The sequence below is a fragment of the Oryzias latipes genome, chromosome 10, assembly GCF_053564925.1.
Source record: "Oryzias latipes strain Hd-rR chromosome 10, Olatipes_Hd-rR_3.1".
NCBI classification, from domain to species: Eukaryota; Metazoa; Chordata; class Actinopteri; order Beloniformes; family Adrianichthyidae; genus Oryzias; species Oryzias latipes.
Genome location: NC_136246.1, coordinates 26,710,856 through 26,726,242, shown reverse-complemented (window position 1 = coordinate 26,726,242; position 15,387 = coordinate 26,710,856). Strand labels below are relative to the sequence as shown.

Below are 15,387 nucleotides of genomic sequence, written 5' to 3'. Positions count from 1 at the left end.
TAAAAGAATGTCAAAAGATACTCTTTCTTCAGGAAAGACGGACGCACATCTGCTCAGCCTAGAGCCACTAATGGTTGCACTGTACAGCATGAGGTATATTTAAAACAAAACGGCACATATGTAACCTTTTGTGTTACTTTTAAAGCAACTTTTCCGGCTTTTCCATATAGATTTTACATTCTTGATAATGGATGTGCAGATATGATTTCAAGGGCAGAATTTGACATGTCCAAAATCATCATCTTTCGTTCTGCAGTGTGGTGAGTTATTTCAAATTTTAAAATTAAAATTCATTTTTAAAATTAAGACTACAACTGAACCTGTCAGCTTTGCATGCTGTTTATTGATTTTATTTTTAAACTGATTGAGCTCACCGTCTATAGAAGGCTTAGAAATGTGTGCAGAGAGTATGGAAAGATCAGGAAAAACCAGAGACGCTGAATTGTTCTCTGTCTTTAAAGATAAGAGAAATTTTAAAAAGGAGGGAAATAGAGAAAATAAAACATTATTGATCCAAAATCTGGGAAAGCAGTTCCAAAAACAGTCAATGAATAAAAAATGTGCAGAATGTCTTTTATGTCCAAAACAAGGAAGAAACAGTGCACATAAGAAAACGTTTACAATTTAACTGCTTCTAAAGTTGCATCTCGATTAGTTTGGATAATAAAGGGCCTGTATCATACTTTTCTTAATCCTTTCAGAGTAAACTATATTAAACTATTTAATCATATATTACCTTTGGCACACTAAGAAATGCATTTCTGATGAAATCGGATTTATTTTCACAGCTAATTTTGTGTATAAAAGGAAAGTGTGTGTGGGTGTTAGCCTGGGGGCGGTGCTAGCAGTGCATACTCTTCCTGGAAGGGGCTGTTCCTCACTTTGTGATGTCAATGTGACAACCCACTCATTTTTGTGTATTGGGAAGGGTTGGTGCTCAGAGCGCAGATTTTTAGAGGAATACTTAGAGATTCACGAACAGATCAAAATACCCATTTGGGTTTGTTTAAAATTATATTACATTTAAAAGCTCAAAAATTTGATTTTGCATGATATAGGTACGGTGGCCCTGAAGTGCAAAGCATTCAACAAATCACTCGATACAAAAACATTTTTAAGATCACAACAACAATTAAAAAAAATAAAATTTTTAAAAAGCAGCATTACATTTTAGAAAACAAAACAAAATTTCAGAAACCAAAACTTGAAAAACAAAAATGACAAAAAAAAAAACATTTCAGAAAACAAAATTAATTTCCAGGAAAAAAAAGAAATATTAAAAAATGAAAACATTTCAGAAAAAAAAAATTCCAGAAAAAAAATGAAATATTAAAAAATGAAAAACATTTCAGAAAAAAAAAAAATTCCAGAAAAAAAAATGAAATATTAAAAAATGAAAAACATTTCAGAACACAGAATGAATTTCCAGAAAACAAAACGAAATCTTCAAAAATGAAAAACATTTCCAAACCGGAAGAGGCAGGTACTATGGGACAACGCTGATTGGATGATGATTTTTGTCAATCATTTGAACTGAAAAGTATTTTAAATGAAGCGATGACGGATTTTATCGTCCAAACAACAATGTACTATAATAATCCACGTATTTCCCATTTATATATCAAATAAAAAATGCAGCAAACTGTTAATGAACTTTAAAATTATTTTTTTAACATTTCGCCTGACACACGGTCACCCGGAAGTAGTTTGTGAGCACTTTTACTTTGAACGCTGTGCGCTAATGTCTACGGCTGCGAGGTTCACGCTGTCAATCATCTTTAGGTAAGAATCAATTCTGTGATCTTTTCTTTTGTCAGTCATAAGTCTCTAAGGATGTTAATTTTAGGATGTTAAAGTGCTGCTTTGAAAAGATAATTCTTTTTATCTTGCGCATGCGCAAAAAGAACCCGATGGAGACGAACCGTCTTCACATGATAGCCGTTCCCGTTTTCGGTGACAACATGAGAGAAAAAGCTCCGAGCCAGCCTGATTCTGTGATTTATACAGTAATTACAGTAATTATATGGCATCAGTGTTGCTAAAAATTGACTTTAAGACTGAAATCAGTAAACAAGTTCTTATGGGAAATAATATTTAAGTGCATTGTATATTTTTGAACCATGCATATACACATATACTGAAACTTAAAAATGAACTTTAAAGTTTATAAAATACTTAATTGAATTAACATGTGATATTTCTGCAGGTGAAGTTTCTCAAAGCAAAGTTCCAGAAAGGTTTGTGCTGCAGAAGAACAGATGGCAGCTCTACATGGGAATACAAGAAGACTAAAGTCATTCATATCATTGTGCAGTGTACAGGCAAGTCACCATGATTTATGTGAAATGTAATCAATAAATATTATTTAACCTTAATATCTAATTTTTTTTTTTAAATTGCAGGTCCTTTAAAAAAAGTCTTTAACCTGCTGCATAAGCCTGATTAGTTGTAAATGATGCAGTGGGGAGTGAAAAACGAAGCACAATTCCTGGCTTTAGTGTCGGGCTGATGATCTGGAAATCACATCTATGAGGAACCGCATCAAACACTTGTACAACTCCAAACAACTTAATGTTCCTTTAAGCAAAACTCCAGTTTAAAATGTTCATATTAGACTTGCTTCATTTAGGAGTTTTTCCATGTTTACCATTTTAGGTTTTAAAGCTTTATTAACAAAGATGATGCTTGATTTTCAAAGCTGTTGTTTAGAAATGTTTTTTTGTCAATGAAAAAACTGAATGCTGATGTGAGGATTGTAATAATGGATATGAAAATAAACAAATTTGTTTCATAGCAATGCAGTATATTTATTGAAAACTTAACATGAATACGTTATTCAATAACAGAAACAAAGAAACAGTTGTGGATTTTCCTTTAAGGGCTTCTTCATGCATTCAATCAAATGTTCCGTTTACATTCAGCATTTACTCAGCGTATCTGTCAGTCACATTTATTAGAGGAAAAAATGCATCTGGGAAAAGTCTGTTTGTGCTTAACAACTATATCAAAAAGAGTCATGTCAGGGAAGGTTTGTCCACATTGCTGCTCAGCATCACATCCAGAGGAAGATGCACAGGTAAGGGACCCCAGTTCCTGCTCGTACATGCTTGCAGCTTCCTCTGCCCTGGACTCCAGCTCCAGCTCTTGAAATCCCTGACAGAGATAAATTAATAAATTAAAAATACCTGACAGAAAAACATCGGCTGCCGTTCATCTTTCATTCAGGAAAAAGTTGAGTTCATCAAAATGAGGAGAAAATGGGTTAAACCAGAAATTCATTAGGGAGGGGTCAAAACACCAAACTCAGAATAAAATACATTATTTCAGTCTTATAAAAATACATTCTAAAACAATTTGGTATTCCTCCTCTGCCTGAAAGACTAAAATGTTTTTTTTAAAGATTTATTTTACACTACAGACTTTGCCACCGTTAGTTACACACCTGTACATGTCTGATGATGTGCACATCCAGTCATTTACTGTCATGTTTCTGTGCACTGACACACTCTAAAGTCACAGATCTTAATAGTGTGAATAAGAAGCATTCATAAATGTTATTCTGAGACACAAACTGCTGCAGTTTACCTGACAGCTTTGCTGATTTATGCTGCTGGTACACCTGTCTGAGAATCCTGCCCACGTGACCCCCCCTCTCCAGCTGATGAGGTAACCTGTCATTAACGTATGACTGAAGGATCTTGGATCTGTCTGTAAACACCCACCTAGAAATCACGTTTAACGCTACATTTATTAGATCAAACAAATGTGCCTCCATACCTTATCAGTGGATGGCGGGACTGCATTTCCTGATGTGCGCCGTCTTTAACACCTGTTTCTTCGCAGCTGCTGCTTTAGACAGAATCCTCTCACGACATTTTGAAACATTTGTAAACCTGGTTGGTGTTGATATTTCTGCGTGCGTTCTGTCATCACATCCGCTAAATATTCAAAGATTAAAGTTTATGTTAACGTTTTACCGTCCCTTTCTTTGTTTACCTGCAGAACGGACGTCATCCACACAAACTACTTCCGGGTGACCGTTCTGCTTCAGACGAAATATTAAAAAAATAATTTAAACCTTCATTATCTGTTTGCTGCATTTTTGATTTAATATGTAAATGGGAAATACGGGAATTATCATGGTACATTGTTGTTTGGACGATAAAATCCGTCGTTGCTTCATTTAAAATACTTTTCAGTTCAAATGATTGACAAACATCATCATCCAATCAGCGTTGTCCCATAGTACCTGCTTCTTCCGGTTTGGAAATGTTTTTCATTTTTGAAGATTTCGTTTTGTTTTCTGGAAATTCATTCTGTGTTCTGAAATGTTTTTCATTTTTTAATATTTCATTTTTTTCTGAAATGTTTTTCATTTTTTAATATTTCATTTTGTTTTTCTGAAATGTTTTCATTTTTTTTATTTCATTTTGTTTTCTGGAAATTAATTTTTTTTCTGAAATGTTTTCATTTTGTAATATTTCTTTTTTTTTCTGGAAATTAATTTTGTTTTCTGAAATCTTTTTTTCTTTTTTCTTTTTTATGTTTTGGTTTCTGAAATTTTGTTTTGTTTTCTAAAATGTAATACGCTTTTTAAATTGTTGCTGTGATCTTAAAAATGTTTTTGTATCGAGTGATTTGTTGAATGGTTTGCACTTCAGGGCCACCGTATATAGGCCCTTTAAAAAAGCTTCAATCTTCCATTCTCAAATTTATAGAAACCCGAAAGTTTCAGATTTTGCAGTGCCTCAAATAAACAGAAGGCTGTGAGGGGATTGTGGCTTGGGCTTGGTTTGTTTGTTCTCAGTTCTGTTGCTTGGTTCATGTTCTGTTTTCAGGTTTGGTAGAATGGTACGTACACAAGGGCATGTGATACGGGCTTAAGAATGCACTGAACAAGGGTTCTTGAATGCGATTTTAACATACAGTGTTCACACTGGACTGTCGCTACCCGATACTAGCACATGTACTCACTGTAGGAAGAGGCTTAGTGCAAAATGTGAAATAGGTGCAAGTCTTACACCAGGCTTTTTTTTTTAAAGCTCTATTCAGATACATGAAAGACTCGTTGTCATGATTCCGGCTGGGCACAAACTGCAATTATTATTGTCTTCTTCATGATACATTTTGAAAAGATTGCCATTTCCGTCATTTACACAGGGTGCCAACCATAAGTCACTACCAAATCAGAGTCCCTGATTGGTCAAAGTTCAACTGGTTTAACTGTCAAAGCGTGCTCTATGGCTGCTCGTTTTGTACGTAGAACCTGCAAGCGGTCGTAGAAACTTGCTAAGAAACTTGTGTAGCAACGCATGAATGTGAGAGTTTGAAACACGGAAGCCTGGAATTTGCAAAACTGCAAAATTACATAGACTTTTCATTGGAAGTGGTCGCATGAACACGTGTTGCCGAAACCGGTGTTAACATGGCATCATATCCCCCGCTGTTACAATCTCACCTGCTTCCATTTGCTAATCATCCCAAATTGTCGTCCTCCGTGTGTTTCTGTTTTTTTGTTCTGCTTGATTGGGTCATCTGCTCGTGTTACTGTTTTGTTGCCCTTTTGTTCATGGATTTGTTATACCCAGAATATTCCTTTAGAGTTTCTGCTACCTAGCTGTTTCTTCTGCATTAAAGTCTATCTATCTACCTAGCTGTTTCTTCTGCATTAAAGTCTATCTATCTACCTAGCTGTTTCTTCTGCATTAAAGTCTATCTATCTACCTAGCTGTTTCTTCTGCATTAAAGTCTATCTATCTACCTAGCTGTTTCTTCTGCATTAAAGTCTATCTATCTATCTATCTATCTATCTATCTATCTATCTATCTATCTATCTATCTATCTATCTATCTATCTATCTATCTATCTATCTATCTATCTATCTATCTATCTATCTATCTATCTATCTATCCATCCATCCATCCATCCATCCATCCATCCATCCATCCATCCATCCATCCATCCATCCATCCATCCATCCATCCATCCATCCATCCATCCATCCATCCATCCATCTGCACACACAAAAAACATGTTTCCTAGTTTATTGTCTAATTATAACAACATATGTCATTTTGTTTCATTTTTATTATATGTTTTGATTTTCATTAGTTCAAATGTCTTTAATTGGGAAGTGACAGAACTCAGAACATTGATGATTTTGGCAGAGTGAACTCCAGTCAATATGAAACTTACCACTTCGGGCCTAATTTTCCCCGTTCAGACTGGGTGACATCAGAGATTAATGGTCCGCTGCATATGGTGGAACAGTCCAACAGCAGTGCAGATCAATGACCTGAGATGCCTCTTTCTTCCTCCACCGGGTGTGTCTGAGTCTGCTACTTAAGGCGCTGCACAGAGCCTTCACATTCTGATGAAGCAGGTGAGACGTGTCATCCATAATGGATGTCAGCTTGGATAATATCCTCATCTCATCTTCCTCCTCCTCCTCCAGTGGGCAGCTCGGGACAGAGCTGGCTCTTCTGACCCCAGAAGATAACAGCATAGCGTACAGGTACATGTAATGTCTTTAAGGTAAGCTGAAACACTCAAAAGAACTCAATCTCCTCAGGAAAATAGGAAGACGTTAGCTTTTTTGATCATCAGTATTCTGTTATGACTCCATGACTGTTATGAACACCTTAGTCATCTTTGTGTCTGAGCCCCAGATGTTTACCGGTGCATTACTGTCTTTCTCCTAAAGTCAGTAACCATCTTGGTTGTTTTCTGATGTTTGGTTGCATCCACAAAGTCCTTGATGACTGAGGTTATTCCCTTCAGCAGCAGCTAATGGTGTCTGAGAATTTCTGTCACTGACAACTGCTAGGGATGGAAAATCTGCAGTTTGCAAGGTGAAAAAAAACTGAGAGCTGTATCTTGAATGCTACTTACACACTAAAGCTGAGTCCCTGTTTGATCAACGTTTAACTGGTAATGTGTGTTTAATGGCCGCATGTTTTGTTCGTAGAGCCTGAAAATAGACCTAAAAACCTAAATAAACGTAAATGTAAATGTGAGAATGCGCATTTAGGCGTGCTTACTTGGAGTTTTCATTGGAAGTGGTCACTTAAACACACGTTTCTAAACCAATATGGAATGCAGCATTGGGGCCCTGGTGGTGCTGAATACCAACTCTCACAGATTTTGGGAACTGACCTGATCTGGTGATTTGTCCCTACTGAAAGTTGTCCATCCACTCCTGCAGTTTCTGCCCTACTGGCAGTTTCTAGAAGCGTCTGGTGCAGAAAGTCCATTGGAGTTGTGGTGAAATCACTCCCCTCATCCTGGTTTTAAATGCATGATTGCTTACATAAAATCACAGTAAAGTGACAGAAAACTGACTAAAGGGACAGTTGTCTGTCACTTTACTGTAATTTTTTTTCAATAAAATTTGGTATTGCTTTTTTCTTATTTTAACAGCACTGTTTTCTGCATCCTGATTGGCTGGAGACCTTGTCAATCAACCTCTTCCATTCCGTGTTTTTGTGCTGTTTTCCAGAGTAACATGAACAGATCTTTGCTTTCATTCTATAATACTGGATTCATTTTTTTATGAAGGTTTGAACATTGATAGCTAAAACAAGAGAGAAAAGTCTGAAAATCATCATGTCTGTCTGAGAAAAGTGTATATATAGTGAGGCATTTTACAGCCTTGAAATGTCTGTAATCCTACTATTTTACCCTTTATCGTGGGTAATTTTTTAGAATGTAACCCCTGCGATAAATGAGAGAGCACTGTACTGCAATTTTGTACTGTTTTTTTTATGGGTTCTTCTATCTTCCAAAAAAAGTACCCTGAGGCACAGCAATAATATTTAATTTATGCCCGTAATGCACTGATTCCTCTATCACAGGAACATATGCCTGGGTCATATAATTCCATTGTTTTCAGGAGCAGATATAGGCATATTTAGCCTTATTTGCCAAAAAATCAGTCTGATACTTCCCAAAAATGTGAATAAATGTATAAGAATTATGAATATTAAAAAGAAAACCTTGAAATAATAATAAAAACAGTCATACTCTATGTGCTGCAGACAGATATTGACAAATGTTTGCTAATTTTTGGATAAATATTCTAGTCCTCCCTGGTTGGAAGCCAAAAAGAACAACATCATTGACAGTAGAAATTCTTAAAATAATCTCCAGGGGAGCATTATATGATTCAACTTAGTACTCTTTTGGACTGCAGTGCATCAGCTTATTTTTTATTTTTTTACAGGGATGTGAATAACAGTCTGTGACCAACAGTGATAAGGAGAGATCATGAATTTCCCAAAGTCAAAAAGATTCCTGTAAACTATATTAGAGGTAGAACTGATTGGAACAACTAAAGAATAGTTCTTTTTCTTTCTTTTAAAGGCAGTAAACTCTGCTCTGCAGTTCATTTTCTGTCCATTTCTATTCCATTCTTTTCAGGGTTACTGGGGTCTCTTCACCTTGGACGGGTTGTCAGTTCATCTCTGGGCCACATATCATCAAACGTTGAGTGGAAAAAAATGTATTTTGGCCTGTAGACTATGCCAAACTGAAACCTAAGTGAGGAAAATCCTGGTGGCGTTTAAACTTATGGTGGTGGTCCAGTTTATTTCTATAACCCTAATGCTAAAAAAGCCTAAACAAAATTAATTCCATGCAAAATATCAATAGCAGTGTGGCTGGTTGGTTTCCTTACAGATGTAACTCTGGGATTCTGTTGCTTTCAGCCGGATCCTAGGGTCTCTTTTGCTTTTACCAATGTGTCAGCTGACACATGACAGAAATGATGTGTTCTCTGGTGACAGACAGCTCTTCTTGCCTTTTCCTTACAGACTCAACAGTGTCATTACACATTTTTGCTTGTCACGGACATCCCTGCTTGGATAAGACAACTTTAGCTCAGTCTCTTCGAGAAAGTCCTATCTCTCCAGACAGGTGTTCCATGTACCACGTTTTTACTATCAATGTGGGGGTCTTCACTCATTGTTTAAACAAAAGCTTCTGAAACAAAGAAGATAAACTCCATTAGCAACATTTCTGCAACGTCCTGGACGTGCATATTTGCTTTCACAACAACAGAAAGATCCGACTCTACCTTGTAGGTCAGTCTACCTAAGTGTGTGGAGACACTACAGTTCTTGGCTCAACTGCTGTCATCCACTTTTAATGTCCCCAACAGACCGTTTGTGTTCATTTACCTGCAAATCTAGCACTTACAATTCCTTAAAGCTCCAGATGAGCTTTTATAATAATGTTGTTTGAGAGCTTTGTCAATAAATTGAATTTTTTTCTAAAATAATCTTTTTAGCCTTTTTTGTTGCTCTTGCTTGTGTATCTAGCAAATGAGCTTGTTTACAACCTCCATCTGTAACATCATCTAGCTCCATCCAGAACACAGTGACCACCAGTGAGGACCTGGTTTAGTGAGGTACTGTGGTGTATTCATGCATGAGGAAGAAATAGAACAGGTTGAGAGGACATGAAAATGTGATTGGCACTGGATGCTCTTTGTACTTGGTGATAGGAGAGTAAAAACATCAAATGATTTGCAGATGATTTAAGCCTTAATTAATTGAAAGAGAAACTATTCTGCATGACCATGGTCATCGTAAAGAAACTTTTTGAGTGTCAGGTAATGCAGAACGAGGTAGATTCAAAAAACTCAGATTAACGGAGAGTAAACATGAATTCAAACACCACTTGGTGTTGTTGTGCTCGTTTGAATGTTGTCTTTTGCTCTCATCTTGTCTTTTCTTGGGTTTTCTTTTCAGACTGGCTGTGACTCCTCCCATCTGGGGGGCAAAAACCTGCTTGCCTGACCATGGTAGTTGGGGCTTCAAGAACCTGCACAATCTTCTAGATTTGTTCTTGTCATGTTCTTGTCATGTTCTGTTTGCTGTTTTCCATATGTCAGTCACACAAGGTTTAGGTTGCCAATCATCCACAGCTGTTTTGATTTGTGTTAATGATCCTTCGTGCATTTGTGTCTGGTTTTCAGCTTTTCCTGTCAGATCATGTCATGTGTCACCTTTTTTGTTTCCTTGTTGGTTTTGTCATGGTTACATTTATTTATTTATTCTTTATATTTTTGTCACCTAGCCTGGGGAGTATTCCAGGAAGCATGTTTAAACTAGCATGGCTTTAAGCCTGAACTCTGGCTGAAATCCGCCTGAACTTGCTTACTCTGGGTATGTCGGTTCCAAAAGACCGGATGTGAGTTGGCGTAATTGCGCTCGACTTGGTAACCCTGGGTTAATGCACGTGCGCGGCATGTACATAAAGACATTCTCAATGGATCGCCGATTTCCGGAGTCACCATGGAAAGGCGTGGAGAAAAAAAGAGAGCGCGACACTTCAGTGAGGCGGAGTCTTAGCTTTTAATGACGGCATATGAAGATTATACGTCCATCAAAAAGTAATACGGCTGCATCATCAAAAGAAAGAGTTTCTGCTTGTAGTAGAAGAACAGACAAAGTAAACGCACGAGTTTCTGATCTTATTTCCATTTTCCTTGTGACGCATATGTATATAACTTATCCAATTTTGCCAACTTAAATGAATTACTTCTATTGGTAACAAGTAATTGAGTTAAATTTATTCAAGCTCATTTCTATAAAACTCTGTAATTTTTTGTACAACTCAAACTTACGTATTTCTCTAACTAAATGTCACATTACTCCAATTCAATTAATCTTTTTTCCATCTTAATTAATTATGATTCTTGAACTCTCATATGTCAAAGTTTGAGCCGGCAGATGTGCTCATTTTTATAACAATAAAAAGGACGGGGGAAAAAATGCACGGAGGGCATAAATTCATTAAAGAATTCACCATCATTATTATCACAGTCAGAGAAGGTAGGAGTGCTATATAAACTCATCGTCCTCTCCTTCACTCTCACTTATGGTGCAGAGACGTAAGCATAGTAGGACAAAATAACTCAGCAAAACACAGTAAAACAGCTAAAACAGTTAAACAACTAAACACATTTTGTCAAAAACCCACACTTAAACCCAAATCCGTCCAGACAGGCAAAGGGAATGATATCCCACAATACCTTGCGGTGCCGATCTAACAGCAGCACCAAAGTTACACCTACTTAATTGAATTCATTTGAATGAAAGGAAAATAATTGTCTGAAAACTACGTGTTATTTTTAAGGTGACCTAACAAAAAAGATTTATTTTAACTGAAGCAAATAATTAAGTTAGATCAAAGTAAAAAAGTTTATCTTTCCAACATCCATATGTGGTCTTATCACCCTCTCACGGTGGTAAAAGTATTATCTGAGCTTCTTCATCCCCTAAATCATCTTCAAATGGACACGCCATGCTGCTTCACCTCTCTGTAAACAAAGTAACCTTCAACTAAACCTGCTCCGGACCAGGTTATGTTCAGAGCAAGAGTTGCCATGGCAACTTGACCTACCCTGAAACATACCTCCATTTCTGGAACCGAAAGCTGAGGTTATCAACTTCCTTAGCCTCAAACTTATCGTGGGAGCTAGCATAACCTGCTTTCTGGAATACCCCCCTGGTCTCCTGCATTTTGGGTCCTACACCAGTGGTTCTTGACAAAAAAATAAAAATAAAAAAGAGACAAAGTTTATTAGTTGTCCACCAAATATACCACTCTGTCTAGTGTGAAAGTGTGTAGTCTGTTTTGTAGAGCTCTGCACACAACGTGCATTTGACTCTGGATCAAGAACACTGTCAACACGCATTCTTGATCACATGTTCAGCCCAAGATGCTTGCAGTTGCTAAATGTTTACTAGCACATGTACACAACTTGTACAAGTGTAGGCTTTATGACAAAATTGGACAAAAACATTGTCCTAAGGATGTGTAACTAGTAAACCAGATACATTTAGAATATCTCTAAGCATTCCAATAGTTTTAAAACCATTTTTCATTACCAGGAAAGGGATTATCTACACGCAACAAAACTACAAAAGATCAATGAGATTGCAAAAGGGTCTGAAGATTAAGAGGTGGTCTTTCAGGCCCATTAGGCTTCTATTTAATATTGCTTTAAAGGATCATATTTTCTAATGGCCACATTTGTACTGTGCAAACAAATGTGGCTGAAAGCACCACAACTGTTTGTTTTCAGGCAGCAGTTTGCCTCCGTTCATCAAAATTAACCCAGACACAGATATAATTAGTGAGGGGATGAAGGATCAACTCCTCTGTGTGTGTGTGTGTGTGTGTTTACCCTGGAATAGAAGTTGCAGAAGTGACCCTTAATAATAAAGGATTAGTCTGGAGATGGGGTGCTAAATCACATCCCACTGACTACTGCAGAGCTATTCAGATACAAATGTAGATGAGCCAGATTTTGAAATGTCAAATTTTTGTACGACATTGGCTGGAAAAAAAGAATGTCATTTAACAAATGGCAACAAACAACACTGGTTTATACCATGATCTAAATTGCCTAATTTCTGTCACTTCTTTCAGGTCTCACTGTTAAATTTGTCGTAAAACAAAAAAGGGGGATGTATTAAGACTAAGTTTGGCGCAATTAAACAAAGAAAAATGAACATGTAGGCTGCTGATAATCCCAAATGTGGATTGTTGTTGGATCTTTGTTTTTTATCCAAAATGTTCAGGGTTTTTACTAGGGATGGGTATTGTTAAGGTTTTATCGGTACACAACCATTTTTGAAAAAAAATTTAATTCTTTTGTGAGAAAATATGAAGGCTCATATATTCATTCATTCATCTTCTCCCGTTTATTCCCTTCCGGGGTCACTGGGCTGCCGGAGCCTATCCCGGCCACTTGTGGGCGAAGGCAGGGGACACCCTGGACAGGTCGCCAGTCTGTCTCAGACTCAGATGCACCTAATAAATAAGGTAAACATATGATGGTTGGAATATAGAATCAAAGATTAAAATCAAAATCACACAGAGGTCGAACAAGACCAGCAGGTTTATTCACAGATCAAGGCTGGCTGGTATGTAATGATTTCAATGTTCTCTTTCTGCATCTGCATGATGTTATAAGGAACTGAGGAACTGATAAGTTGTGAAGGAGAGACCAATGTGGTGAAGGATACAGGGGTCCATAAATGTTTTCACTTTGAAGGGAACAAAAATTTATCTCTAATTAGTCCCTGCAAATGTTTCTGTGAAAGATCAGACGATGGGGCAATTAGCTTTGAAATCATATTCAACACAAAAAAAGAAAAAAAAAGGTAAATTTCACCATATATATTTCATATTACCTCAGTGTCACGAAGGGGGTCAAACTGAAGCTCTTTGCAGAGGGACAAAAGGTCTGATCATTGACTAGAAACTGCTCTTCTTCTTTCTCTTTCGGCTTTTCCCATCAGGGGTCGCCACAGCGAATCATCCTTTTCCACCTCACTCTATCATGAACATCTTCTACCCTAACGTTAGCCAACTTCATGTCCTCTGTTAAGACATCCATGTATCTCCTCTTTGGCCGTCCTCTTGCCCTCCGGCCAGGCAGCTCCATCTCCAACATCCTTCTACCAATATATCCACTATCCCTCCTCTGAACATGTCCAAACCATCTCAGTCTGGCTTCTCTGACTTTGTCGCTAACACAGGCAACGTGAGCCGTCCCTCTGATGTACTCGTTCCTTATCCTGTCTAACCTGGTCACTCCTAAGGAGAACCTCAACATTTTCATCTCCGCTACCTCCATCTCAGCCTCTTGTCTCTGTCTCACTGCTACCGTCTCTAACCCATAGAGCAGAGCTGGTCTCACCACTGTCTTGTACACCTTTCCTTTGAGTCTTGCTGGCACTCTTCTGTCACACAACACTCCTGACACTTTCCTCCAACCGCTCCAACCTGCCTGCACTCGCCTCTTCACCTCTTTTCCACACTCCCCATCACACTGAACTGTTGACCCCAAGTACTTAAACTCCTGCACCTTCTTCACCTCAGTCCCCTGTAACCTAACGCTTCTACCTTGATCCCTCTCGTTCAGACACATGTATTCTGTCTTACTACGACTGACCTTCATACCTCTTCTTTCCAGAGCAAACCTCCACCTCTCTAGCTGTTCCTCCACCTGCTCTCTACTCTCACTGCAAATTACAATGTCATCCGCAAACATCATTGTCCAGGGAGATTCCTGTCTTACCTCGTCTGTCAGCCTGTCCATCAGCATAGCAAACAAAAAAGGACTCAAAGCTGATCCTTGGTGTAGTCCCACCTCCACCTTGAACTCCTCTGTCTGACCTACAGCACATCTCACCACCGTCATACTTCTCTCATACATGTCCTGAACTACTCTGACATACTTCTCTGCCACTCCAGACGACCTCATACAGTACCACAGCTCCTCCCTCGGCACCCTGTCATACGCCTTCTCTAAATCTACGAACACACAATGCAGCTCCTTCTGACCTTCTCTGTACTTTTCCATCAACATTCTCAAAGCAAAAATGGCATCAGTGGTGCTCTTACGGGGCATGAAACCATACTGCTGCTCACAAATCTCCACCTTCTTCCTAAGCCTGGCTTCCACTACTCTTTCCCACAGCTTCATTGTGTGGCTCATCAACTTTATTCCTCTATAGTTGCTGCAGTTCTGCGTGTCACCCTTGTTCTTAAAGATCGGGACCAGAACGCTTCTCCTCCATTCCTCAGGCATCTTCTCACTCTCTAAAATCCTATTGAACAACCTTGTTAGGAATTCCACTGCTGTCTCTCCTAAGCACTTCCATACCTCCACAGGTACGTCATCAGGACCAACGGCCTTTCCGCTCTTCATCCTTTTCAGAGCCTTCCTAACCTCATCCTTTCCAATCTCTGCTACTTCCTGCTCCACAACAACCACATCTTCCTCCCTTCTTTCCCTGTCATTTTCCTCGTTCATCAGCTCCTCAAAATACTCCTTCCATCTTTTCTGTACACTCTCCTGGGTTGTTAGCACCTTTCCATCTCTGTCCTTAATCACCCTTATCTGTTGCACGTCCTTCCCATCTCTGTCTCTCTGTCTGGCTAGCCTGTACAAGTCCTTCTCTCCTTCCTTTGTGTCTAACCTGTCATATAGCTCATCGTAAGCTTTCTGTTTGGCCTTTGCCACCTCTCTCTTCACTCTACGCTGCGCTTCCTTGTACTCCTGTCTACCTTCCTCAGTCCTTTCTACATCCCACTTCCTTTTAGCCAACCTCTTCCTCTGGACGCATTCCTGTACTTCCTCATTCCACCACCAAGTCTCTTTACCGTCTTTCCTCTTTCCAGATGACACACCTAGCACCTTCCTACCTGTTTCCCTGATAATCTCTGCTGTAGTTTCCCAGTCATCTGGAAGTTCATCCTGACCACCCAGGACCTGCCTCAACTTCTGCCTAAATTCCTCACAAGTTTCTTCATTCTGTAGCTTCCACCACTTGGTCTTCTTTTCTGTTTTCCCTATCTTCTTCTTCC

General features: G+C 38.5%; 2 long non-coding RNA genes across 4 annotated transcripts; one reads left to right on the top strand and one right to left on the bottom strand.

Moving 5' to 3' along the window:
• The first annotated feature begins 369 nt into the window (after positions 1 to 369).
• LOC144994766 (uncharacterized) lies at positions 370 to 2,797 on the top strand. Of its 3 annotated transcripts, none has more exons than XR_013658403.1 (3): positions 1,043 to 2,006; positions 2,207 to 2,321; positions 2,403 to 2,797. It is a non-coding gene; the product is annotated as an uncharacterized LOC144994766 (long non-coding RNA). The 3 variants fall into 3 exon arrangements; XR_013658402.1 differs by having other exon boundaries at positions 1,046 to 1,782; XR_013658401.1 differs by having other exon boundaries at positions 370 to 2,321.
• LOC144994767 (uncharacterized) lies at positions 2,783 to 5,609 on the bottom strand. The gene is made up of 2 exons (XR_013658404.1): positions 3,586 to 5,609; positions 2,783 to 3,153 (listed from the first exon to the last, which is right to left on the bottom strand). It is a non-coding gene; the product is annotated as an uncharacterized LOC144994767 (long non-coding RNA).
• Between the last annotated feature and the right edge of the window lie 9,778 nt (positions 5,610 to 15,387).